This window comes from Ambystoma mexicanum, chromosome 2q (genome assembly GCF_040938575.1).
Source record: "Ambystoma mexicanum isolate Mex_15411 chromosome 2q, UKY_AmexF1_1, whole genome shotgun sequence".
NCBI classification, from domain to species: Eukaryota; Metazoa; Chordata; class Amphibia; order Caudata; family Ambystomatidae; genus Ambystoma; species Ambystoma mexicanum.
Genome location: NC_090924.1, coordinates 1,461,855,627 through 1,461,882,640, shown reverse-complemented (window position 1 = coordinate 1,461,882,640; position 27,014 = coordinate 1,461,855,627). Strand labels below are relative to the sequence as shown.

The following is a 27,014-nucleotide window of genomic DNA, read 5'->3' as shown; positions in this document are numbered from 1 at the left end:
CAAGTGTTTCTGCCCATGTAACCCTATGAACGGGAAAGGGTAGGTTTACTTAACCCACCATACTCCAATTTCTCCAGAGGCCACCATATTCCGGTAGCGACAGTCTTCTGTGCTTAGCCCGTCAGGGCAGGCACAGGCGTTGCTGGTGGAGAGATCACTTTCGGGCACTGAATTTAGTTTAGGTTGTTTGTGGTGCTTTGGAATCCATGCCAGACAGCTTCCAGCTGAACACCCAAACAAAGAAAAGATTAAAATATCCGTGGGGCAGGTCGCCTCCAGGGAACGATGATGAAGAGTTGCAACAGAAGTCGCCACAATCAGGCGACCACAGGTGAGCTTTAATGGATGAACCGCTTCTGTTGATGCAAGAAGGCTGAAAATACAGACATAGGCATCTTGTTACACAAGTTGAAGATATTCCAATTTCCAAGGATGCACTCTGAACAGCGATGGCTGCAGCGAGATAGCCCAGGAGATAGCTGGTCAGTCCATTGGTTGGTCCAGTAGAGGTATTTGCATACTTGTTCAAAACACATTTCACCTTTTTCGATTTGACCACATTTCTTTGATCGTTGTTTTTCTCTCTAATTAAATAAAATATATGGGATGGGGTAAGGGAATAGGTTAAGGTCGGGGGAGGTGAGAAGTTGGTGGGGGGACCCGCCGCATTTTCAACCAAATACACGACAAAAGAAATTAGGTCAAATTAGAAAAGGTCAAATGTTTTCAACCAAGTAAATCTAAACCTCCAGGGGACACTTCCGAAGTCACGGATCCTCAAGCAGGGCTCGAGACTGCTTGTTCCCACCAGTCCCGGGGTCTAAGCACTAAAAGGACTTTCTTGAGAACAAGACAGAGGAGCAGGGCTCATTTCAGGTGTCGTCTTTGTGTCGTCGGTGAGTTTCACTTCTTCATAGAGGTCTTGGCTTCAACGAAGACCTGAAAGAATGGCTGCAGAAGTCCTCCTTTTATCCAGGATTTGGACTGGGAGCTACCTCAAGACCACCAATGGAAAGGATCTGCACCATTCAAGCTGACTGTGCCTATCCAATCATGAATAGCCACTGGCTACAACATTTGCCCAGCAACAGACATTCAGGCATCTGGATGTGTACTGGGACCATATAGACAAAAGGGGTAAACCCGGATACGTGACCCTACTAAAACCGGGTATCCGTGATCAACAATACACAAGTAGTACTGTTAGGCAGAATCACATGCAGCACCCTTTGGGAACACCACACACAATTAAGACTACAATGACCGTACAAATTCGCCTTTGGTACAAGCCTGTACTACACAGTAAAGAGGTAGCGATGGCTAAGCAGCCAGACTCATCTCAAGAGTAAAGTGAGCAGTATCAATAGTTACACAAAGGACAGCAATTACTATGACTCAAGGTTTTTCAGTAAAAGAATATACATTTATTTACACATCAATTGTTGAACATTTCACTATTATCAAGCAGTTGAAAATTCACAATCTTAATATACTACACCACACCCAATAGATTCTGGACAAGTTAAGCTCAAAATGAACTGTGAGCAAAATAGCACTCCAGCAATTTAAAAGGGAGGGAAAGACAAAGTTAGACAAAAGTTGAGCAGCACCAACAAGGAAGTAATCAGGGCAATCTAGAAAAAGGAACTACAGTGAGGAAATCAAATGCAGAGGCCTGGCCCAAAGTCAATGGACCAACATCTTTGCAGAGGATCTACAGTTCAGAGTAGTTTGCGGTTAAGTCTTTGCCAAGAGTTCAGAACGAAGTTGGTCGGACGAAAAGTTCCTTTAAAGAATAGAGAAGGGCAAGCCCTCGGATTGGCAAAAGATTTCAAGTACTTTTACCGCAGTCGGACGGAACGAATGACCGGATTTGAACAGTACCTTAAATGGAGAAGAAGGCTGTAGCTGAGGCGGACGTCATTGGCAGGTCCTGCAGGCTCACGGTTCCTGAAGCCACTGTCAGACTGACGAAGTAGGAAGACTGGAGGGTCCTGCACTGCCCAGGGAAGAAATCGTCAGCAGAGCAAAGCAACGAATAAAAGGCGCGCTCCTTAAAACCTAAGCAGGGTCCGGTCCTCCTGGCTATCCGGTTCACTGTAGCTGTGCACAGCAAATACGACCAGAGGAGGGAGGCCTGGCTTGCAGTTTTGCAAACTGGTTGGTCCCACCAGCTCAAGGCGAGAAGATTCCCTGCAGATCTTCCCTGTCGTCAAAGTTTGGAGATTCGCACCCGCAGCAGGGCTTCACTGGGAGGTTCAGTCATGGTAGAGGACCTCTTCTGTCAGCTTCTCTTCGGTTCTCTCAATCCAGTGGCGACTCTGCCTTCTCAGTCCCGAGACCTGCTTTTTATGCAGTTTTCCTCCATTCACACAGCCTGGCTGTCAATCACACAGCAGGGTGGCAGTCACGCCGGACAGTCCTCGCAGCCAATCACACAGAGTGCAACATGGGTCTCCAAGGAGACCCTGAGCAGGGAGTCTCAAAGCCCTCCCTCACATCCTGTCCCCCCTCAGACATTCAGGTGACTAAGGAGGGCTTCTGTGCAGAAGCCCGCCAAAGGACGGCGAACAAAGGAACCAAACCTGGTTTGGCACGCAGAGTAAAACACAAGAAAGACTTTTACAAAACGAAATGGCGAATCAACCCAGCCAGAACCAAATAAAAGTAATTGTGGTCCAGCGGGTTTAAGTTTGAGGCTACTAATTTAGCCTAAAACAATACCAAGGCTATTTGAATAGACAATGGTAGGAAAAATAGGGTAGTTACCTCTGCCACCAGCCAAGTGTTAATGAAAAGGGAACTAAATAATGTTCCATGAGAAACGGACAAAAAGGGATAACTATTAACCCTTTCCAGAACACTATGCAAGATAGCTTTTACTGGGTCTGTGGATTAAAAAAAAACGAATAAAGTCAACGGCAACTTTACATGTTCTAGGAGACAGTAGTCAGACCCAGAAAATGGAGTTTAAAGTGGGAAGTCTGAAAAAGACAACCCTGTGTCACTGCACTGAAGGTGCTGTGTAACACACAATAAAAAGATGATGCCTGTGGAGTAGGTGAAGCTCCACAGTCTCTGAACACAAAAATGTTAAACACACACACCGCAAAACACATGTAAGAGTGGGAAAAAAAGGCTCACTCTTACCAGGTGAAAAAATAAGTCCTAGAAATCCAGCAAAGCTGCCGAGGGACTCAGTAGGTGAGGGAAATTAGCCACTCTGGAGAATTCTCCCTAACAAGTAGCTTTCCCCATAATTCGTAGTGCCGTCTTAAAGAACGTTCTCAGGTCGTATGTGTTTTTTATTCTTTCTAATCTGCCTCGTACTCTACTAATATGCCATTCACACTGACCATTATACACAACATCACTTTTAATCTTCTAGTACAATACAATCATTTAGAAATGCAGCCTTAACAATGATGGTGTTCAGGGGTTAGTTAGTGTACAAAAAACACATTGGGGCTCTTTAGGAGTTCCGCGGTCCAGAAACATTTCCAGTAATTCCGGCACCCCATTTTTTTTCCAGAACGGGGAATCAGACATTTGCCTGTGGAGGCACAGATCTACTGGCAGGCCTGACCTGCTGGGGGGTGGGAGGGTGCAGGCCCTTACCAGCAAATAATACTGGAATCACCAGCACTGGTACTACCAGTAACAGTAATTCCGGCAATCTCATCCCATGGAGTCCAACGGGACTCCATGAAAAAGGAATTTAGCGGTGTCTACACTGCCCGTAATATCCTGGTAATACAGGACACTAGGCAGCCGAGATGGTAGGGGCAGTTTCCCAGTATCCCGCCAGAATTAATAGCGGGATAGTGGGAAACATGAGCCGCATTGTTAAATTTCATTATAGATTAACCATGTCTTAATGACCCTTGTGATCATTCAGTTATCAAGTTCTTCAGAAACCGATTCGATTCTTGATTGCCTAATCTACACATATATTACATCTGCCTGTCTTTATCCTGGCACAGTTATGTTAATTGTGGTGGTCATCACAGGTCTATAATCAAATATTATAAAAAGTATCTCTATCAGATGTCGACACTGTGTTTCGGCCTATCTAACGGCACATAAAAGACTATGCCCCTTTTTAAATCTTGTATACAGCCTTCTTCAGGATTTCACGTGTTCATTAAACGCTTTAACATGGCTCCCCTTATCGGCAATGTGTGATTTCCCCACCTGTACAACACCTGGAGGTAATTGCATCAGTGGTGCCAGATGCACCAGTAAACAGAAATGCCCAGGAGTTTGTTCTGCCCCTGAGCTCACTTACTGTTCTTTACATCAGGAAAATGCACAGCCAGGAGTAATAAGCCTTTAGCATTTCAATAAAACGTGTTATTTTAGGACAGTCCCAGATGTAGCTGCAACCTGTCTGCATAAGGCACTCCACAAGAAACCAGTTAGGAAGACTATATTTTCATGTGTGTTTTATTTAATGCATTTCTCTGGTAATGTTTGTCTGTGATATGCCGATAATGTACTTTGTATTGTATTTTCTATATTATCGGTTTTTTTATATGTATCCCCCACCCTTTTGCCTACAGTGTCATAACATGTTTGGTACCCACCCACATGGCAGAGCCCCCAAGCAGAGTCTTATGTAGAACACAGTTGAGGTGTGTATGCTGGTGCACAGGGAGCCCAGCCCACATGAATGCAAAGGACACCCTCTCTCACTAACACCATCTTGTATAGTCCCTTTCCTAATCTCCACAGGTTGAGGTTGGACATGCCTCTGCGTAGTTGCAGGAATGCTACTTGTCCTTTCCTGGGCCCTTCAGGGCTACTATTTGCTACTAGAGGTGCCTCCCCACAGACCTGGTAGTACAGCGCCTGGATTCAAGTCAATGGCAAAGGGCAGTGTCTTTTCGGGGCCTCTCCCCTCCCTTACCTGAGCCATTGCCCAGCTTAGCTGAACAGGCCCAAGAGGAAGTTCTAGGTCTCCTGTTGGATTTTGCAGAAGCTTTGCAGCCTCGGCTGATGAGGAATTGTGCAAATGTATGGCAGCTCATCAGCGTTCAACAAAGGCCAGAATATTGCTGCCTTGTCCATGCATCTGTCCTTCCTCACCAGGAAGGCATTTACATTTTGATGATTGGTAGCCCATTTTCAAATGGCTATAGGCCATTAGTTCCATATGGGCCTCTTCGTCACCATAGGGTTTCTATAGGGGATCAGTCTCGGCAAGTTTCCGGATCTGCTGGTATACACCGTCTGCCACCTTCACACCGCCGAGCAGGGATTTTGTCCACAATACTCTTAACCAAGACTACAAAGTGCTGACTTCTGACGAGAAATCCTATCACAAGGCTGTTGATGCCCGTTTCCAAGGAGAGTCTGCGTAGACAGTTCTTCTGTTGTGAATCCCGTGGGGGGCAGGGAACAGAGTTCCCCTTCTTGAAGGATTGATGGGAATTAGTAAACAGAGTTTCAATGATCTCCTGACGAGTTGCAAACTCTGCTCCAGAGACGCCTCTTTCGCGTCAGTTTCATGGAAGTTAGGTCCAGAGACGCCTCTTTCGCGTCAGTTTCATGGAAGTTAGGTCCAGAGACGCCTCTTTCGCGTCAGTTTCATGGAAGTTAGGTCCAGAGACGCCTCTTTCGCGTCAGTTTCATGGAATTTAAAGCCATCTTTCCAGATGTGGGCGTTTCTGGGTTCGCGGAAGCGTGTGGTTTCATAATGGACACTATACCTGTTCGGTTTGATGACACAGATTTCCCTTGGTGCATTCATGCTGGGTAGCTCGCTCTTCCAGAAGTAATCAATCCTTGTGTAGGGAGCATCAGGAAACCTCCAGTCCTTGCTCCTTGGGTGGTGAATGGGGTAGGGGGGTCTGTTCTCATGGCGTTGGCTGACACTGTGACACTGAGTGTGAACATGGTCCTCGGTTTCCTGTATTCCGCTCTTTGAGAGATCGGAGCGGTCCGAAAAGCACGGCGTGGCTCCAGTGGCACACCTTGGCTCAGGTCCATTTCGTTGGTCATACATTCTGAAACTGGCAGAAAATCATGCTCAATCGTGTATTTTGTTTGGGCAGGGGTGTCATGTTTAGCAGGTTCTTGCATTGCACCGCTGACTCCATGCAACTGTTTCATGATCTTTCTGTGCATGAATATCCTGCTCTCCGTGCACACTCGCCCCCTGGAGCTTTCTGTGCATGAATATCCTGCTCTGCATGAATATCCTGCTCTCCGTGCACACTCGCCCCCTGGAGCTTTCTGTGCATGAATATCCTGCTCTCCGTGCACACTCGCCCCCTGGAGCTTTCTGTGCATGAATATCCTGCTCTGCATGAATATCCTGCTCTCCGTACACACTCGCCCCCTGGAGCTTTCTGTGCATGAATATCCTGCTCTCCGTGCACACTCGCCCCCTGGAGCTTTCTGTGCATGAATATCCTGCTCTTCATATGTTTACTTCTCTGTAAGCCTGCGAGTACCTACTAAATTACACACTGCCGCCGGCCGAGTTATTTATTTTAACCCCCTCCCCCATGCGTTTGGCAGAGCCCGGACTCTCCCAAGGTGTCTGTGTCCCACCCCACCCAGTGCCTCCACCAACAAGCCATTGGTGTAACACCACTTAACTCTTACAGAAAAGTGTTGAGTACCCCTTCACTACCTATGCTTGCCCAGAGCTGCTCGGGCCTAATCTAGCACTGTTTGGACAGGTGTGTTTTTGAGACCTGAATGTACCAGTCCGCCAGCTTGCTGTTCATGGTCACTGCAGGCAGCCTGCCAGTACATAGAGCGGTGCTTCTTTCTGCTTAGCAAGCCTCCCCCTCTTTTCATGATGGGGCCTCTAAGCAAAGAGACGGGCCCTGGGCCCTGCTTCCAGAGAGCCCCGCATGCTCCATTCTTTTGTGCCTTTATTTTGGACTCTTTATTGGGGCTAAAGTGATTAGTATAGGGTGACCTTGGTAGAACAAATCAGTGATTTTCCGAGCACCCATGGGCAGCAGGGCAGTCTTGTTCCTCCACCCTACATTCCTGGGGTGCCACATGCATGTCACACTAGCAGGCTGCGAGTTTGCAGGGCCTCTCACATGTCACCCTCCTCAATGTGGCCATCGGTGCAGCCCACCCCATGGTCTCAGCTGATCATCTTGGAGACCCAGCTCCTGTCGGATTTACACTGAGATATCGTCCTACTGCAAGTCACCCCACAACTGACTCCCGTCATCAGTCACAACGCAGCCCCCACCGCCACAGCCAACCCCTTCAGCTGTGTAGCAATCTATTGGCAATCCAGTGCCATGTATTGCTTGTTCAGCCGGTTCCGCCAATCACAGCCAACCCTGACTGATGCACAGGGGCAGTGAACCAGCGCAACCAATGGACCGTCCCCTACAAATGGGCATTGGAACAGGAAACCAAGTCTGATTAAGAAAACTGCATCCTGCCCCAATGCAGATGCTGGCCCAGCTGCTGGCAACCCACAACATACATGTCATAAGCGCCTTACGCTCCAATCTCCGAGAAGCCAAGCTACTTTCCCGCCACCTGTTCAATGTGTCAAGCGACAGCAAGGACATGGCTGCCAGGGGAATGTACCTTTTTGAGTTGCTATGGCTTCACGGTCTGGATACAGCTTCCAACTGGCAGAGACACCCAGGATAGCGCGCTGGATCAGATGATTACGTGACCCAATGAAAGATGGTCAAGAGTTTCCGTTGATATCCAAGCCAGCCTCGTTGATATCAAGCAGCCAGGCTAGATCACTTTAGGGAATCCGGTGATCCAGAGATGCTGCTGCTAAGAGCATAGGAAACTAGGAGAGCCCTTCAAATAGTCTAGCAACACACCTAAAGTTCCAATGGGGTTCACTGCAGTGGCCTCACCCTTGAGAAGGAATGGCATCCACGTCTACCCCACCTTGATGGCACCCCCCTCTGCTTCTCCTCCTCTGGAGATGCAGCAGTACCTGGAATACCTGGAATTCCTTGTGCTCTAGAATTCCCTATGGGGCTCTACCCTCAAGCGCGTGCAGAGTATCGTTTAGCGGCATGACCTGGTCTTCTTGCCCACTCCAGAGGGATGGGCTTCTCTGATCTGCATACACCACATGTGGTGGTACTGTAACCCAACTGAACGCATTATCTATTTGGAACAGCAAAGCATTTGTTTTGCTCTGAAGCACTTAATTCCAAAGGTCAAGTGTCCACATGTTCCCCTATGGCCCTATAGCATATTAACTCACTCGTCTATAAATGACACAGGTGACCTATTCTGCCCAATAGTTTATTTTATTTTAACTCTATGGGACCCGGCTGCACAATACAGTATGCTTCTGAGGGTCACCAGTGTGCCCGGTGTATCGAGGGTGACTATTGAGACGGCTACAACGCTCTCCACTTAGGTTTATGCTCTTCTCATGCGCTGTCCCTTACGTTTTTGAGATGATGGGTTCTCCTCAGAAGGCCCCTTTTTCCTACCTAAGACAAACGCATTTTGTACCATTTGTCTTTCTGGGGGGCCATGATCCCCCTATCCCTGGGAGACTTGCTTCTGCTGCGATAGGTGCACAGGGTTCTACCCTGTGTAAAGGTGCATTTCCTTACTCCTCTCCTTCCAGTCAATGAGTGACAGCCACAGGATGACCGATTCCTTTGGACCAATCACCATTGGTTCTGAGATCTGTCTGATTGGCTAAGTGACCTAATAAATAGAGGTAACACTGACTGTGCAATCTCATCGCCATAGCAAGTGGCAAAGGTGGAAAACGCCACAGATGAAAGGTACCCCAGTGCTCTTCCTTTGCGAACCCCACTGAAGCAATCCTTTTTGGGACCAAGGTATAGTGTTGCAGGTTTGGCACAGAAAGAGTTGGAGATTGCATTAGAGCTCGAGTTGGTTGCATTAGAGCTCAAGTTGGTTGCATTAGAGCTCAAGTTGGTTGCATTAAAACCAATGTTTGTTGTTGTGATCAACTCTGCCAGAAGAGTCCACAGCTTCAAGCTCTGTACTGAGGATCAGATGTTCACAAGCGCAAAGTAGCTTCACGTATACAGGTTTCCATCTTTTCATACCATCTCTTCCCTCTCACATTCCTGCTTGAAGAAGTTCCCATAAAGTTGGGTAAGAAGGGGCGTGATGTTGGAGAAAGGTGCTTCACCGGTCCTCATAGTCCTCTTTTCTCCACATAGCCCTTCTCCCCTACACCATACCTTGAGTAGGCACTTCTTGGATTGTTCGGCAAGGGACTGATATGTACAGGTGGGTGTGACAACAACATTCACATGATCAGCCCTTTTAAAGCGGTACACCTTCATTCCTCTACTCTGTGTAGAGTATTCTCAAGTCATGAGCCTGGGCGCTGGCCATCCTGTGAGTATGGGGGCAAGGGCAGTATGGATGAAGAGTGAAGGCAGGGTCTATGGTGAGTCACTTACACTTTTCCATTCCCTCCTTTAGGGCTCCGGAACATTGCATCATGCCAAAGGATATCCTCCCACAGCAGAACCCGTGCGCAGGAAGAGTGTGCGCGCAGCCAGAACCCTGTAGGAAACGGTATGCATTGCTGTATACAGTAATACTGTCATGTGTACGTTTTTAGAGTTTATGGTTTTATGTGCTTAAAGCTTGCATAATAGCTAAATGCATAATAAAGGAACAAATAAATAGTTGCAGTATGCACATTGCACGTTTGCACACTGCTTCTTGCTGCCCCTTAGCGTTTGCATATATGCTTACTTTTCTTTTTGAAGGCGAGTGGTTTGGTGAGAGGGAGGGAGGGAGGTGGTTTCTTTTTAACTGAAAAAGATATGGTTTTTTTTTCTCTTTAAACAAACAAGGGTGTTTAAAAACACCCCTGTCTAGAAGCCTTACTCTAGAGACGACCCTGGGGCGATCCGATGATGACCACACTATTTTAGAAGTCGTTCATGCGTCAACAAATCAGCAAAAAGAGGAAGTCCTCCTGCAGCAAATTGAGTCTGTGATCGCTAAATTGCCTCCTTGAAAGGAGACACTGTTGACCGCAATGTGTGTGTGTAGTGTATTTGAATAACTTCATGATATTGCAAGGAATAGTTAAAACACTTTTCAAGAGTGCGTTAGGCATGTGTTACGCCTTCTCCTCCTCCTAGATCTCTCAGCGGCATTCAATCTTGTGGATCACAAAACACTCACCACTAACCTCACAAATGCTGCACTGTTCTCCGACTAAGCAGCTTCATGATGGATCACTTCCTTCATGGAAGGAAGAGCTATGAAAGTATTCTCTAACACCGCCAATGCAACTCCCACCATCATCCACTGTGGTGTCCCATAGGGATCCTGGACAGCTCCCACTCTATACAATCTTTTTACAAAGCCCCTCTTTGATAAAATTCACGCACTTGGGATTGCATACAATAACTATGCTGACGATACCCAAGTGCTCCTTCCCCTAACAGGTGATTATCACCAAGACGCTACAGCATTAAGGTTTATTTACTCCACTATCCAAGCATGGATGGCCACTAACGGCCTATGTCTTAACAGGGACAAGACATAGATTCTCATTCTTGGCCAAAAGGCCACCCTAGCCAAGCTAGACTGTCTTTACTCCAACTTCAATATCGACAACTGCATCATCCCAGTCTCATCAGTCAAAACTTTAGATGTCCACTTTGACGCTACTTTGTCCATGAATAAGCAAGTCCGTGCCATCGTCTCCGTCTTTGCCCTAAGCACTAAACTCATCAACGCCATTAAACATTTTATAACCAAGGAAAACTGCCTTGCCATAGCTAGAGCTACAATAGGAGCTAAGCTCGAATTTTGCAACGCGCTATTAGCCGGCATCTCCAAGAAAAATCTAAACCGATTAAAAATCACACAGAAAAACTCACTTAGAGCTGCAGTAAGGATCCCCAAGAGAGAACACCTCACAAGCAAGAAAAGCGGCTCATTGTCTCCCAGTCAAAGACCGGATCACATTCAAAATCCTCACACCCACCCATAAATGCATCAACTACACAGCACCACTCTATCTCTCAGACACTCTATCTAGACCCACCTCGAACAGGCCCACCAGAGCAAGCTACACTAACCTACTAACTGTACCACGCATTAACGGAGCCAAAGGTGGAGGGATAGGTGTCCTATACATAGTCCCCAAGCTATGGAATACTCCACCCCCCCCGCTCACGGAGCAGAAACCTCTCTCCCTGCCTTTCGAAAAAAACCTCAAAGCTGCTCTCTTTAATTAATCTGCCACTGCTTCACATGCAAAGTCTACATCAACTATGCCTGTATGTCCATGATATGTAACTAAATAATGTTCATTCTGTGTAACAAGCGCCACGATGCCCGTGGGCTGCTGTGCGCTCTACAAATATGAATAAATAAATATCTAGATGCAAACACTATCTTGCGTCGCATCTAGATAGGATTGTGAATGTTAGCATATGCCACACGTAGACTGAACTATGAACATCAGCAGGCGTCGCATCTAAGTAGGATTGTGAATGTTAGCATGCACCACAGTTAGAATCGTGAACACTAGCCTGCGTCGCATCTAGGTAAGATTGTGAATGTTAGCATGCACCACAGTTAGAATCGTGAACACTAGCCTGCGTCGCATCTAAGATTGTGAATGTTAGCTTGAACTGCATTTAGAATCATGAACACTAGCCTGTGTCACATCTATATAACTCTGAAGGTTAGCATGTGCCTCACTGGGACGGAGCTGTAAACGTTAGCTGTTAAATGTTACATATCCCACTAACCAAAAAGCTCAAACTTTCTGCATTCTTAACTCACCAAAAAACTCACACAACTATCTCTCGCACAAGCCGCACGCACTTCACCACACTGCAACAACACACAAGCAGCACCAACAGCACATGAGGACTGACACCGATCCGATGCTCACACCAAAGCTCAGAGCGCGGTGTATACCGAGCTGAAGCTGCCAACAGAACCCCACCCTTCTCACTATTCTACCCCCTCTTCACCTTACTAACCCATCCCGCCTTCTCATTTACAGATCCGCCAGAGCGCCCGGGGACCTACTCTGTTGGTGGCGGTGCGTGGTACAAATACCTTTAACACAACATATCACTCTGCGGACTCTGGCTACTTCTTGACTTGTTACGTTTTAGCTGATCACCGAGATTGCAATCATCACATGAAAAAAAAGACTTGTGTAACGAAAGCAGAAGAAGCAGAACCCCCCTGGTTGGGTGACGCTGCACGTGAGGTGGAGGGTTAATTTATATTAGTTGCCGTTCCCTCCCAATCAGTTCCCTGCCATCACTTCCCTCCCAATCACTACTCTCCCAATCAGTACGTCTTTAGCATTTCTCCCCCTCCCTGGTCCCCTTAATCTATAAATCATGAGAGTATCCAACTCCAGTGTAATGTATTTCAAAGTGATTTGGCCTTTCCCATGAAAATTAACCATTCTTGGCCTTGGTGAGAATTTAGGCCATTTGAATCATTGGTTTCTAGATGGATAAGAAATGTTTGACTTCTCGTACCAGAGGAACAGGGTGGTTGGCAACCCTGGGCTATGGCAGATCAGTGAAATGCACGTGGCAAGTTGATAAAGACTTGTGCTTGACTACCCTGTGGGACTGCAGTGGCCCGACTGCATGTTTCTTCATTTCTCACATACCTTTTCTGCAATGTGAACCCATTCTAGTTTGGCACCTTTCTACCTCATTATTTGCTTTCAGAGCCGTGATCAGCCGTTTGATATCTAGAATCTTTTTCTGCAACCCTAATGCATATGTGGTCAAATGAAACCATTACAATGTTAAAAATCCAGCCCATTCCCCTGTGAGCTGAGGTCCGGCTGCTGGAGCTCTGGCCGCTGAACGGATCTGTACATCTGCACATCTGTAAAGAGCCTCAAAAACTGAAGGGAATATTTCCCAGCTCCATCTAAATCTTCCTCGTTAATGGTTTCATTTAGTTTATGAATTGCTTCAGAAAGAATAGACCAGTACACTTAGTGCGGCTTATGTACAACTTGTTTCAACATACAGTTTCTCTATTCTCCTGGACAGGTCTCTTCCTCCCCCGGTTGGCTTGGCATTATACCATCGCTGGGACAGGTCTCTTCCTCCCCCGGTTGGGTTGGCATTATACCTTGGGTTGGCATTATACCATCTCTGGGACAGGTCTCTTCCTCCCCGGTTGGGTTGGCATTATACCTTGGGTTGGCATTATACCATCTCTGGGACAGGTCTCTTCCTCCCCGGTTGAGTTGGCATTATACCATCGTTGGGACAGGTCCCTTCCTTCCCCAGTTGGGTTGGCATTATACCATCGCTGGGACAGGGCCCTTCCTTCCCCAGTTGGGTTGGCATACCTCCTCCTACATACATTCTCTTTTCTCTTACTTTGATGTATTTTCTAGACTACATTTCCCAGGGCTGGGTCTATCCCAATATGCAGTTCTCCGCGTTTGCTTTCTTGCTCTTCTCACTCTCCTAATACGGAGTGGTGGCCTTCATTCTGCACCATCTAACCAGTTCTATTTCCTGCCAATACTTTCTTCCCCTTCTCATAGACCAGCCCCACCGCCGATTACTCCTCCAGCTCTTCCCTCTCTTTGCTGTTTTGAATTTTCCACTATTCAGCTACTCCCACATACTCCTATGGCTGCTCTCTACTGACCCCCCAGGCCCTCTCTTCTCCTTCTTCCCTGCCCTGAACCTTCTCCTACAGACACCACCATGTATTTTTATTAACGGGGGTCCCCCCAACTCCCCTTTTTTAATCTTTAAAACCCATTTTAATAAAACTAAACCCTTTTACCTTTTTTAAAAAAAACATTCAATGCTTTTTTTCCTCTGGTATGACATTCGATGCTATTGCATTTGATGCAATGACCAGATACCCATGAGCACTCGTGCAGGAAATAAACATTGTAGATGTCCATACCATTGAGGAGGAAACCTTGGTTTAGCCAAAGAGTTAATTATGTGAGCTGTCTTGTAAAAGAGGACAAGCCACCCATTCTTCTTTTAAAGAAAGGAGGTGCTACAAGGGCTTGTTGAGTGGATGTTCTCAGTTTCCTGGTTTGAAGGTGTCTTGTTGGCCCAATTGTGGGCAAGGAGGGCCCCCGTCTGGCTCTGGCGATCACCAGGAAGGTTTCTCAGTGGGCCAGATGCCATAACGAGTCAGTGGATTATGAGGTAATACCCAATTTGATAGAAAGAAATGGACTGTATGGTCGTTTTGATCAAATTGGGTGTTACTGTTTTATTTGAATACAAAAATACTGAACATGAGGAGCAGGGACTGCAGGGGTGTCCCCCGCTCCCCCATATTTGGTATTTGTTGGAGTTGTCCCCCGCTTCTTTGCCCTTGGTGGCGGGGGACAAAAAAAACAATGAACGGTCAGAACGGGGGCCCGAGCAATTAGAATGCGGGCAGTTCGGCTCCAAACAAATCGAGCGTGAACATACAACCCATATCCGATTATGGGCCTAAGGGGGAGGGCATCGAAAGGTCTGCATATGTGATCCCAAACACAGGGCGGGGGGCAGTCACCTAGCTGCATCACAGGCCCAGTCTTGGGGGGGGGGCCCTTTCCTTTCCTATCTCACCTGCCAGTCAGGGCGGGTCATCCCTCAAAGCTTATGTTTTGACTTAAAATCCTGTTGTGCTCAGCAGGTAATGAGCAAGCCTCCCCTCCCCAGAGTCTGAAATTACTGTCCCAAGAAGGTATACAGTTCCTCGTCCACATTATGGCCTATTGGATGTTTTGTTTCAAAGTCCAAAATGCAGCAGGTCTCTTTTTGGCGGAGTCTTTTTTCTTGGTTGCCTCCTCTCGGTTCTTTATCAATTTTGTGGATGCCAAAAAAAGTAAAAACTCTGCATGTTGCTGTCATGATATTCACTGAAATGTTAGGCCATTGGGTAGTTCGGGTCTTGGTTTCGAATTGCCCTTACATGTTGCTGAATCCGTATTTTAAGCTTGCATTTAGTGCTGCCTATATACAATTTCTGGCAGGCGCATCTTAATGCATGCACAACATATTCGGTTTCACATGTGATTGTGTCCAGGATTTTAATAGTGTTGCCTAAAATTGGATGTTCATAGGTTGCACAATTTTTGGCATATTTGCAAATATTGCATTTTGTGCATTTGAAAAAAACAATCTCGGTGTTAGCCACATTCCTTTGTTTGGTGTTGCTTAATTTTTCATGAAACTTTGAACCAAGGTATCTTTCAAGGAACAGTTGCATCTTAAGCTTACTTCTGGGTACAGTTTCAGCCTTTAGGATCTTCCAATGTCTTCTTAGTATCTGTTTTATCTTAGATGTTTCATTGTCAAAGGTTAAAATAAGTCTTGTATCTTTTTCTTTTTCATTCTGTGTTCTGGCTAAGGTTCGGGATCCTGTGAGAAGGCTCGATCTTTCCTGTTTCCTTGCTTTGATGTAAGCTTTCTCAATAATCTTTTTCGGATAGCATTGTTCAGAAAACCCCTTTGCTGCGATTTTACTATCTTGGTTGTATGCCTTCAAAGTTGAGCTATTGCGCTGAATTCTTATAAATTCCCCATAGGGTATGCTCCAGATTAAGGTTTTTGAATGGCCACTGGTCGCATGCAAAGGTGTATTGGTTCCAGTCGGTTTCCTGTGTAGTTCAGTTGTCCGTGTCTGATCTACAATTCTAATGTTCACATCCAGAAAAGTTAGGAAAGTACGGCTATGTGTCTCTGTGAACCTGAGATTGTATTCATTATCATTGAGTAGTTTCACAAAGTCGATCCATGCCTTCTCAGATCCCTTCCAGCTTATAAAAAGATCATCAATATATCTTAGCCAGAGTACAACATTTTCTATTGACGTAAGATTCTGATCTGACCAGACATCGGAAGCTTCCCAGGCTCCCATTGTAAGATTGGCGTACGATGGGGCAAAGGTTGTGCCCATTGTAGTGCCTTTGCAGTTGTCTGAAGAATTCATTATTGAAGATAAAAACATTATTTGTCAGACACCTGTCAATCATCTCCAAAACCATTTGTGTGTATTCCAGATAGTTCAGTGATCTTGTATTTAAAAACTTTTCGCATGCCTGCTTGCCATATTCATGCCCGATGGAAGTGTACAATGACACAACATCCATTGTTGCCATGATGTAATTCTGTTCCCATGGCATATTGTCAATATGTTTCAAAAAATCTGTGGTATCTTTAATGTACGAGGGAAGAGAGCTGACAAATGGAAATAGTACCTCATCGATATATTTGGACATATTTTCCAGGGCCGAGCCCATTGATGAATCTATTGGTCTCCCAGGTGGTTTTTTCGTGTCTTTGTGCACTTTGCGGAGAAAGTAGATCATGGGTATAATCGAGTTCAATGTTTTCAGAAACTTACAATTGTCTTCGGTGAGGATGCCTTTACTCTCCCATCCGGACAGGAAATTATTTATTTTCTCTTCCAACTTTTTGATGGGGTTGCTTCCAATTCTCTCCTAGCATTTTCTGTCATTCAGTTGTTTATATGCCCCCTTGATGTAGTCATCCTTATTCATTAAGACAATGTTGCGCCTTTTATCTGAGAGCTTGATGACACAGTTGGTAAGCAATTGTAGTTCTTTCAAGGCTGTCCTGTCTTTTGTTGACAGATTGTCTTTGAATTTCAGTTTTTTCGCCCCTTCGATATTGTTTTAAGTCCTCTATAACAAGAGTCTGAAATACTTCAATGTTATTGCCCAGATTAGCCATTGGGTTAAATTTAGATTTCAGTTTGAGCTTGCTCTTTGTGGTCCAATCTGTTCTTATGTTAAGATCGTCAAGATCTATTCTCCTTTCTCCAAGCTCTTCATCAGGCTCAGTATCTTTTTGTAGATCTACCAAGTCTGTCAGTGCTTCTAGATCCTTAATCGTAAGATCTGTTTTGCCTCCTTCTTTAGATGTTTTTTTGGTGGCAATTTGGTTGGTGGCAAAGAATTTCTGTAGACGAAGTTTGCATACAAAATGGTGAAAATCAATCCGTGTTTGAACGTAGTTGAAATATGCAGCCGGGCAGAAGTTAAAACCGTGATTTAAAACCCTTTCCTGATGGTTAGTAAGGGTATGGTCCGACAAGTTGATGATTTTCTGTCCTCCAGTTTTGACTTTATCGTCTATTTTCCAGAGCGTAGCGATCTGGCCGGAATACTGTTTGTGGCATTGGTTGCCCCTCTGCCCCCTTCCTCGTTTTGCCTGGCCGCCTCTGCTCTTTCCTCGGCTTGGTTTCCTCGTTTTGATTGTTTTTGTTTTTTGCCATCTTGGTGTAACAGTCTCATTTCTTCTAAAAAATGTAGACGTACGATTGGCTCGTCATTTTCACTTGCCGTCGCATCTGACTCTGATGCAAAGGAATCTGTGTTTCCATCTTTGTCATTATCCTCCATGGCTATGGGGATTTGGTTAGCAGATGTTTGTCTTAATTGCTCAAATCTCCGGGCAAACATATAGATACTTCCTCTTACATAGTCTTCTTTGTCACGCAAACATTTGCGTTGTTTCCGCTGTTTAAGTTCATCCTCGTAACTTGTAAGGTTTTTCTCCATATTGGTCTTCAGTTTCTTTCCTTCCTCGCTTTCCGGCGTCTCCGCCAACCTCTGCTCCACCTCTTTAATCCTCTCCAATGCTTTCCTTCTGTCGGCTCCCGCATATTTTGCCAGGAGATGCAAAAACGTGTTTGAGCAAGTGTTAGTGGCTTCGCTCCATTCTTTGAGCATTTCTGGGTCTTGTTCCTCAAATGACGGGATAGTCAATATTCTGAGACCTCGTGGGATTCTTCCTACTTCCATATAGCTTTTTAAGGAGTACTCCTCCCACCATTTGCTAACTTCTTTTTTTTGAAGTTTTTCCAGCTCTTTAGAAGTCCAATTTCGCTATTGCTCTCTGTTGTTTTCCCGGAGCTTGGGGCCGCTTTTTTCTGTTTGAGTTTCATTGAAGAGAGAAGCAGCCTGTGCAGTTCTCATTGCTTCTTTGTTGGCCTGGGAGTTTGCCATGTTCAGGCAGAGTATACAATTACTGGTTATATATATATATACACACACACACACACACACACACACCCAGGCCCCCTCATGAATGAATACAAGTGTGCATTTACATTCGCACAGTGTTTCGTCTTTTCACATTTATTCACACTGATCGGATGGCCTGCTGCTTCCTCTGCAAGTTCCACATTTCTCTGGGTCTCACTCTGGGAGGACAGTGGGCTGCATTGAATGCCATGATGGGAGGCAGTAGGAAAGGAGCTGCCGCACGGAGAGTGGGTTGAGCAGTGAGGAAAGGATGAACATGCTTGTCATCAGGACTTCTGATTGGGTGAATCATTGTAAATGCTGTAAAGCGTACCTGATATGATAGTTTATTTATAACGAGTTTATTACCCAGAGGTTTCCAAGCGCGGACCCAGGGATTGATCCTGTGTTGCTCCGTCGTCGTCGTCTTTCTCCCAAGGCGAGCACGTAGCCGCTGAGCTATCCGCCTGAGACCTGGTTTTCCATTTGCTGGGACACCTTGGAAATCCTCGATCCCCAACCAGGATTCTCTGCCACCTGTGATGTTCTAACACAAGGGGTTGAGCCGTGCAAGGGGAAGGGAATTGGGGATTTTAATATGGATCTAAGTGACCATCTCCAAAGACTGCCATTAAAGAATAACGTTATGCTCCTGTGGAACCAGAAAAATTGATATGAGGCCGAGAAGCCCAAAGGAAACGCACCAACACAGGTTACAAAGAACATACAAAGCGCTTTATTCAAAAGATACAACAATTACCAAAAGTCAATTGACAAACGGATAGCTATTCGGCCCTCAGAGTAACAGAACGAACTATCAACGGTAGTTCGCCGTGTTAGTGTGAGAGACCGTACATTGGGATACTCGGGTTTTTAAACTTTTTATCCAGCTCTGGCCAACCCCCCTCGCGGGTTATCCATTCCTAGAACCAGGCCTAGAGTTTGTTGCCAGGTCAATCCCATAATGTATGCATTTCGATCAGTTTCGCTGATACAGTTGTTCATTTACACATAGGTCAGGGATAGGACGAGGTCTCAGTTTGCGACCCCAACAAGTGGCCTGCGGGCATATTACTTTTTCATGTGTGCGGAGGTCACAACGGCCTCCATTTTGTTGTTCAGGGTGACTTCCACACTACAAGAGAACCTAAAATGGTGGCTAAATCCAAGATGGCGATTTACACAATATATTAAGGTCAAGACCTTGCCGCGGAATCTATTTACACAATGTTTTTAGACAACTTGGCGTAGGCCAACATACATTCAAACAATGCGATAGGAGGTATAATATTATTTCGATTTCGACAGACCCTCCTTTTGGCCTATGCCAAGTGCTAAACATCATTCCTAATACTTTTGAAAATAACTCCATGTGTTACCATCCATAAATTCCTCATCATTGTCTGTAATGTCTATAGCCATAAGGTCGTTCATAAAAACCTCTTGTAGCATGAATTCTTTAGATGCTGTATCTGGGGTATATATTGTATGCCCTATTGCGCTCACTGCTTGAGCACAACACCCCCCTATCATTCCACACATACTTGGGAGGCATTGAAAACAGCAACAAAGGAATAACAGAATCCCTAAAATAACCAGAATAACGGAAACCACCTTCCAACCCCAAGATCGCAAAGAATCCCAGAACCAAGTACTAAGGTTCCAGTCTCCTACAGGGATATGGACTTCAGAACTGAGAGTATGCAAGTTCTGAATTGCTTTAAAAATTGTTGGTGAGGAGTCTGGTACGAAAACACAACAAGCGGACCCCACTAATTTGCATACTCCACCTCGTTCTGCCAAGATGACATCTAATGCCATCCGATTTTGAAGTGCTACCAATCTTATTGCCTTTTGCTCTAAGGTCATATTGTAGAGTATGTCCGTGGTCCGGTTGATCATTCTCTCCAGTACCCTTGCTAATCCCCTAATGTTCTCTGAGTTTGCTATTTGTCCCCAAAAGGGCACAACTGATTTCGCTATGTCCCCCAATACTTGCCCAGGGGTATCTCCGTTGTGGTCTTGCCGCGGGCGAGCCTTAGAAATCTCTAATGTACTTGCTACAAATACCCCGGGTAACAATATTCCTAAATAACAGGTTCCCTGCCAATCCTTGGGCAACCAGGGAAATGCTAAACTACCACAAACAAAATAAACAGGCCCCCCTACATACAGAGGCCTGTTTTCCACAGTCAAATTTACAACGTTTTTACAAGCTTCAAAATCTCCCATTGGCCTAGTGCCATTTCTCTGAACACAGAAGGGAACTGAGTCAGGACTGTGATTTATAGAATAAGGAGGTACAGCATACTTATTGCCTATCGGAGCCATTTTAAAGCAAATCAGAGTTTGAAAAGGAAGAGATAGTTTGTCAGACGGCCTAGTAGAAGCGACGTTAGGTTTACTTCTATTTGCGAAAAGCGAGCATCCCAGGGGAGTCAATTCACGTTTCTCGAAATCATTCAGATTAGTTCCATCAAAGTTCCCTGAGATGCTATCATTCCATCGGCCAAAGAATAGTGCTCTAAGAGAGGCATAGCAAGCAGTCGTTAAAGGTAAAGGATGTATATACCATCCCAGTCCCTTGTTCCCATGTTGCGGTAAATGAGTACAAATCCAACAATTACTCTTATTAAAAATGGCATGAGTAGCATTCATTACTATCATCAGAGTGTTATTATGATACTTTTGTCTATGTTGGGAGTCTCTAGGGGACAGAGTGTGAAGGTGTACAGAGGGAGTCAAAACAGTTGGTACAATCTCGGTCGGTAATAAAGGTTTCAAAGGATAGATTTCTTCAAAATACCAAAGTCCTACAGCAGCAGTTGCAAAAATAACAATAATCATTATCAAAACACAACAGTACGTTTTCGGGGCCCAGGCACATTGTTCATTGTTCGATTTGGTCACCCCCTTATTTACAAGTCCAGTGCGGGGAGCAGCGGTGAAGGTGGCAGGCATCGTAGTTTCTCGATCGACGGCCCCAATGTTCGTTGCTGGCGACACTACGGTCGCATGATTTCTTAGTCCTTCCCAACCCTAGCCACCAGAATCCCTTTTGTTCAACAAAACTTTCTCATAACAAGACAATTTTCCAATCACTTCCTTTTTCCAGATGCACGAAACTCGTGCCGTAGTTCTATTTCCTTGGTCGAAGGTTGTACCTGATGGTACCCAAAATTGTCTGGTCCAGAAGCAAAGTATCGTCACTTCCTGAGGGAAGCGACGTGTCGGTGGCGACGGAAGTCGCAGAGCTCGAAACAGTGTTTTCCGGAAGTGATTTTTCAAAAGAGTGCGGAGACGAAATGGACTGTTCCCCAAGCTCCTCAGGCTCAGAGAACTTCTCCGACGCACTCACAGCGCTGTTTGCTACTCCAAGATCAGAGACTGTAGCATCAGCGAGGGGTTCTGCTTCTTCTGTAACGTGTGGCGTCGGGTGAGGAAGTTTCTTGACGTGCGTTGTGTGAATCCAGTTCTTCTTTCCAGCCACCCGCACTGCTGTCCTGGTGACCAATAACACCTGATGGGGTCCCCGCCAGCGAGACGAGAGACAGGAAGACCTCTCGTAGGCCTTCACGAGGACCCAACTCACAGGCTGTATATCGTATCCTGGGCCCGTGAACCGTACAGGTAAAGCAGCATGCACCTGGTGATAAATGAAATACAGGTTTTTAGTTAACTGGTTACAGTAGTCTACAAGCAATACATTTTCCACCTCTCTCAGGGCTTTAGGTTTCGGGAGACCCCAAATGTTAGCAGGTCTCCCCATTACTACTTCAAATGGAGAAAGCCCAGTTCTAGTCTGAGGTGTGGTACGCATAGCTAATAACACAATAGGCAGAGCATCTGGCCATTTTAGTTTGGTATCAGCACATGTTTTTGCAAGTTTATTCTTTAAAATACCATTGTGTCTTTCTACCAACCCAGCACTTTGAGGATGTCTAGCTGAATGAAATCGTTTCTCAATACATAGGGCTGTGCATATTTGCAAAATTACTGCTGCGATAAAGTGAGGACCATTATCCGACCAGATTATCCTCGGGAGCCCAAATCGAGGAAAGAATTCTTTTACCATAATCTTTGCAGTGGTCATGGCGGTAGCATCTTTGATGGGGAAAGCCTCGACCCATTTACTGAAGGCACAAATAATTACAAGAACATATTTTAGATTATTACATCGCTCCATTTTAATAAAATCAAAGTGAATAACCTCAAAGGGCACAGAAGGGGGCCCGAAACTTCCCCTTGGAGTCACTGTCCCCTTACCCACATTGTGCTGCAGGCAGATCATACAGTTCTGGACGTGCCTCTTTGCAGTGTCCAGAATCTTATCATTTACCCAAACTTGTTCTAACATTTTCGTAATCTGCTGGGCACACACATGCGTAGGACAGTGTGCCATCGTAACCATTGCCAATACATAAGAATCAGGAAGTAACCATTTCCCTTCGGATGTATCCACCCAACACCCTTAGTCATCCAGTTTCCCCATTCCTTCAGCCCACTTTTTAGATTCCTCTATCGTGGCATCAGTTTGAATATCTCGCACAGACCCAATACCTTCATCCATTATGCAAGCATCTCTCATTTCCCTCGAGGCATACATGTCCGTGCTAAGGTCTGTGGCCATTTGTCTGGCTATCAAATCCGCAAAAGCCTTCCCTTTGCCCACATCATCTATGACCTTGCGATGTGCTGCACATTTCATGATCGCTAACTGTTTAGGGAGTGAGAGTGCCGAAAGTAATTGCACTATCAAGGGGCCATGCTGAATCTTGGTCCCATGTGAGGTCAGGAACCCCCTTTCCGACCAAAGCTTTCCAAAGTTGTGAGCCACCACAAATGCGTACTGACTATCAGTATATATATTTACTCTTCGCCCTTGGGAAAGTTCACAAGCTCGGGTCAACGCTATAATCTCTGCGGCCTGCGCAGAGTTATGCGAAATTCTCTTAGTTTCGACAACTTTGCTCAATGTAGTAACTGCATAAGCAGCTGCAGATGTACCATTCGAAAGTTTGAAGCAGGAGCCATCGCAAAACAGCTCCCCTTCTGCATTGTCCAAAGGAGTATCTATGAGATCTATCCTGCCCTTTGTTTCTTGTTCAGTGGTATACAGGCAGTCATGTAATTCTTCGTCACCGCAAACAGTGTTTTGCGGGAAAGGTAAGAGTTCAGCCGGATTAAGAACACAACACCTCTTAATTTGGATGTGAGGGGCAAACAGAATTAGTTCATACCTTGTTAACCGTGCTGAGGTGAGGTGTTGCGTTTGGGTTTTGTTCAATAGAATATCAACAGAGTGAGGTACCATCAAAATCAAATCATGGCCTAGGACCATTCCCTCACTCTGTTTTACAGACGCGGCAGCAGCAGCGACATCGCACAAACATCTTGGCAAAGCGCATGCGACAGGATCAAGGGCGGAGGAGTAGTAGCCGCACGGCCTATTCTTCCCTCCTTGTTCCTGTGTTAACACAGCCAAAGCACATCCATCACGTTCATGCACAAACAACACAAAGGCCTTGTCATAATTTGGAGTACCCAGAACCGGTGCCAATCATAGCGCGGTTTTGAGAAGCTCAAATGATCGTTGATGTTCCGATTTCCATGGCAGTGGCAGAGAAATGCCCTTCTTCGTCAAAGCCAACATCGGTTTTATCACTAGTGCGAAATTCGGGATCCACAACCTACAGTAAGAAGCCATACCTATCAGGGCTCTGACTTCCTTCTGTGTATTTGGAACAGACATGCCAGAAATGTGTTTTATTCTTTCAGGTGTCAATCTTCTCCCCTCCTTTGACAGGAGGTAGCCTAGATGGGCAACCTCCTGACAACAATATTGAAATTTTTTAAGCAAAGCTTTGTGACCATTTTTAGCTAGATGAACAAGCAACAGTACAGTGCCTTCTTTACAGGCACTCTCAGAGTCTGCAGCCAAAAGTAAATCGTCAACATATTGAAGCAGCGTGCAAGTAGGTGGCAATTCAAGGGTGTCGAGCTGCTCTTTCAAGGCTCTACTATAAATACTGGGACTTTCAGTATACCCTTGAGGTGCCCTTGTAAATGTAAATGAGCGTCCACCCAAGGTGAAAGCAAACAAATATCTGCTTTCTTTATGTATAGGGATACTAAAGAAAGCGTTTTTTTAAATCCACAACGCTGAAGTGCGTAGCCGTAGCAGGGATCATTGTTAATATCGTCGTCACATCAGGCACAATTGGAAATTGTGGGGCGACCACTCGGTTAATAGCACGAAGATCAATTATGAACCGGTATGGAATTGCATTGTCGCCTTTCTTATATACGGGCAAGATCGGACTGTTACACAAACTACCTGTAATCTCCTCGATCACCCCACAATGTACAAAATCGGAGACAATGCATTTCAAAGCACGTTCGCCTTCGACTGATATTTTATACTGCGGGATGCGTGGCAGTTTCACCCCATGTTTCAGAACTATTTTAACGGGCTCAATCTGTAACACTCCAACATCATTGTCGTCCACCGCCCACAAACATTCCGGGACAATGCTGAACTCGGCAGGTAAAGGTCGAATCAAGAACTGAGAATTAGGAAGTTGCTGTGGTGAAACCGTTAGCCGTACTCCATCCGAAGAACAATGAATTACTGCGTTTAATTTCTTTAACAAATTCAACCCCAGCAAATTCTCTCCACAGTTCGAAGTGAGAAGAAAAGGACAATGGTCCGTGAAGGGACCCAAAGAAACGGATACCGGTGCAGAAACCGGACAGACAGTTGTTACCCCAGAAAACCCTACGGAAACATTTGTTTGCCCTGACAGTGGGATGTTTGGAACCCGAGAATGATCAATGGAGCACTTCTGTGCTCCAGTGTCAATCAAAAACTGGTGTTTCCTATTCCCTACTAATAATTCAACGTAGGGGCCTTTCTGATTAACGGTAATAGGTGAAGGTTCCAAACCCTGCTTCGGGCAATCCTAATGAAATAGAGCCTCGTCAGAAGGAAGCTCTTCAGAAAGGTAGGCAGCAGAAGGGTGATCAAATATGTTTCTTGAGTCCATACTCGAGGTCTGATTTTCCCGTGAAAAAGGTTGCTGAGAATCTTGTAAAAGCTGACCTCTGTCAGGGCCCACTGCTCCAGGGCGTCCCCTAGGTCGTCTACCCATACCCCCAAACGCACTGTTTGACCTCTGGCGAAGGACAGGGCACTGTGCTCGCCAATGACCTTCCAGGCGGCAATAAGCACATTGATTAATATTCACAGGACTCAAAGGAGCATTTCCTTTTGGGACGTACTGACCTCTAGTCTGTGTCATACCTCCTCTGGGGTTTCTAACAATTTGCTGTAATAATACTTTGGTTTTCAAATCTCCCTTTCTCTTTTCGATTTTTTTCCTTTTCATTATTAACACGGTTCTCATAATACTGAGCCATGTGCAAAACCTCAGATTGAGATTTTGCCTGCCAAGCGCTCTCAGAGGACATAATCTGTGACTGGATGTCAGATAACAATCCACGTACAAATTTGTCCACGAACAACCTTTTCCCCGACTCTGTACCTAAATCCTGTCCACTGAAGTCAGAAAATACCTGCTCGAATCTATTAAAAAATTCGATAGCGCCTTCAGTTTTCCCTTGGACACAGGCCGTAAGCTTGTCCCAAATAATCCTTTTTTCTGGAATTATAGTTTTTAGTTTAGCGACAATCCTATCAGGTAAAGTAAGTATTACCTGTGGCGGTTTCTCACCAGCTGGTCTTTCTCCATCAATTCTAATCATATTTGCCCATGTATCTCCCAACCCCGGCACATCATCTATTGTCCGAACCTGTTTCCATACATCTACGGTAGGAGTACAGGGAATAACAAGTCAATGTCACTCAAGGTGAGCACAGAGGACTGCAAAACGGACTCTATTTCTTTGTAAAACCCCGTCGGGTTTTTCCTAATATCGGGAACTGATTGTCTAATTGTGTTCACTTCCTGTCGTGAAAACGGGACGTGAACAAATTGCGATACATAATGTGCATGGATATCCACAGCAGGGGCACCAGTCCCAGGGTTGGCGGGGATCTCAACTTTTGGGACAAAGGTCGGAGGAACCTCTCTCATAGGCAACTGAGATATAGGTACCTCCGGCCGCTTACTAAGCAATAGAGCCAGGTCGAGCGCTAAGGCAGCTGGAGAAGTGTCGGGCGAAAAAGCCCTTTTACAAATCCCCAATAATTCTATGGGGCAACTAACCCTCTTCCTTACACATTCCTCCTGCAGGTGCTGTACCATCACCTGAATTACCTTTCTTTGCATTTCTACTGTATACTGACTATACGTGTCATACACTTCGTCTGGCGGTATTGATGAATCCGAGATCCATCGAACCGCATCTTTAGTACAAATTCGTACTTCCTCAGGTGCCGATCTACGGCACGGAAGGAACCGTTTCTGTACATATATTCTATCGTCTTCATCATCCTCATCTCGTGATTTTTCGAAGTCTTTCCTAAACTCAAACAATTTTTCAACATGTCCATATACTTTCTGCTCCGTGTCCCTCGAAAGTGCCAAAGCATTCAGATCTCTCACCCCTTGTGGAGGATCCGAATTTTGTAATCTACCCCACATCACACACAAATGAGTCCCCAGTCCTTCGATAAAAACATTTTTCTCGGGAAAACTATTCAAATTAGATAATGTGGAAAAAACATTAACTTGATCACCTTTCTCCATGCAATGCTTAGCCCATGCAAACAATTCCTGTTTCTTATCTGCAGAAACAGTACTACGAGTCACAATCTTTGATCCTGCACCTGGATCGACTTCGGTCAATACGGGGCCACTCGGGAGCGGAGGTATAGGTAAATTTAACAAAGGTGCAACTATCGGTGCAGGGGGAAGGGGCGGTGCGATAGGCGGAGGAACAACAACCAAAGGACTAGGAACAATAGGTTGTATAGGGGGAACAGGAGTAACAACAGGCGCGACAAGAGGAATAGGCAGAGCGCCCAAAATAGGACCATACGAAGGTGGCGCTGAGGCATCGG

The 27,014-nt window shown here is 45.5% G+C and overlaps 1 protein-coding gene across 2 annotated transcripts in view; it reads left to right on the top strand.

The window, feature by feature from the left end:
* The window catches only part of LOC138570265 (uncharacterized), a 326,232-nt gene that overhangs the window by 257,476 nt on the left and 41,742 nt on the right, over positions 1–27,014 (top strand). For both annotated transcript variants that reach the window (XM_069649033.1, XM_069649032.1), the window contains one exon: positions 9,433–9,528. The gene's annotated coding sequence lies outside the window, so the exon portion shown is untranslated. The remainder of the gene's footprint in view (positions 1–9,432; positions 9,529–27,014) is intronic.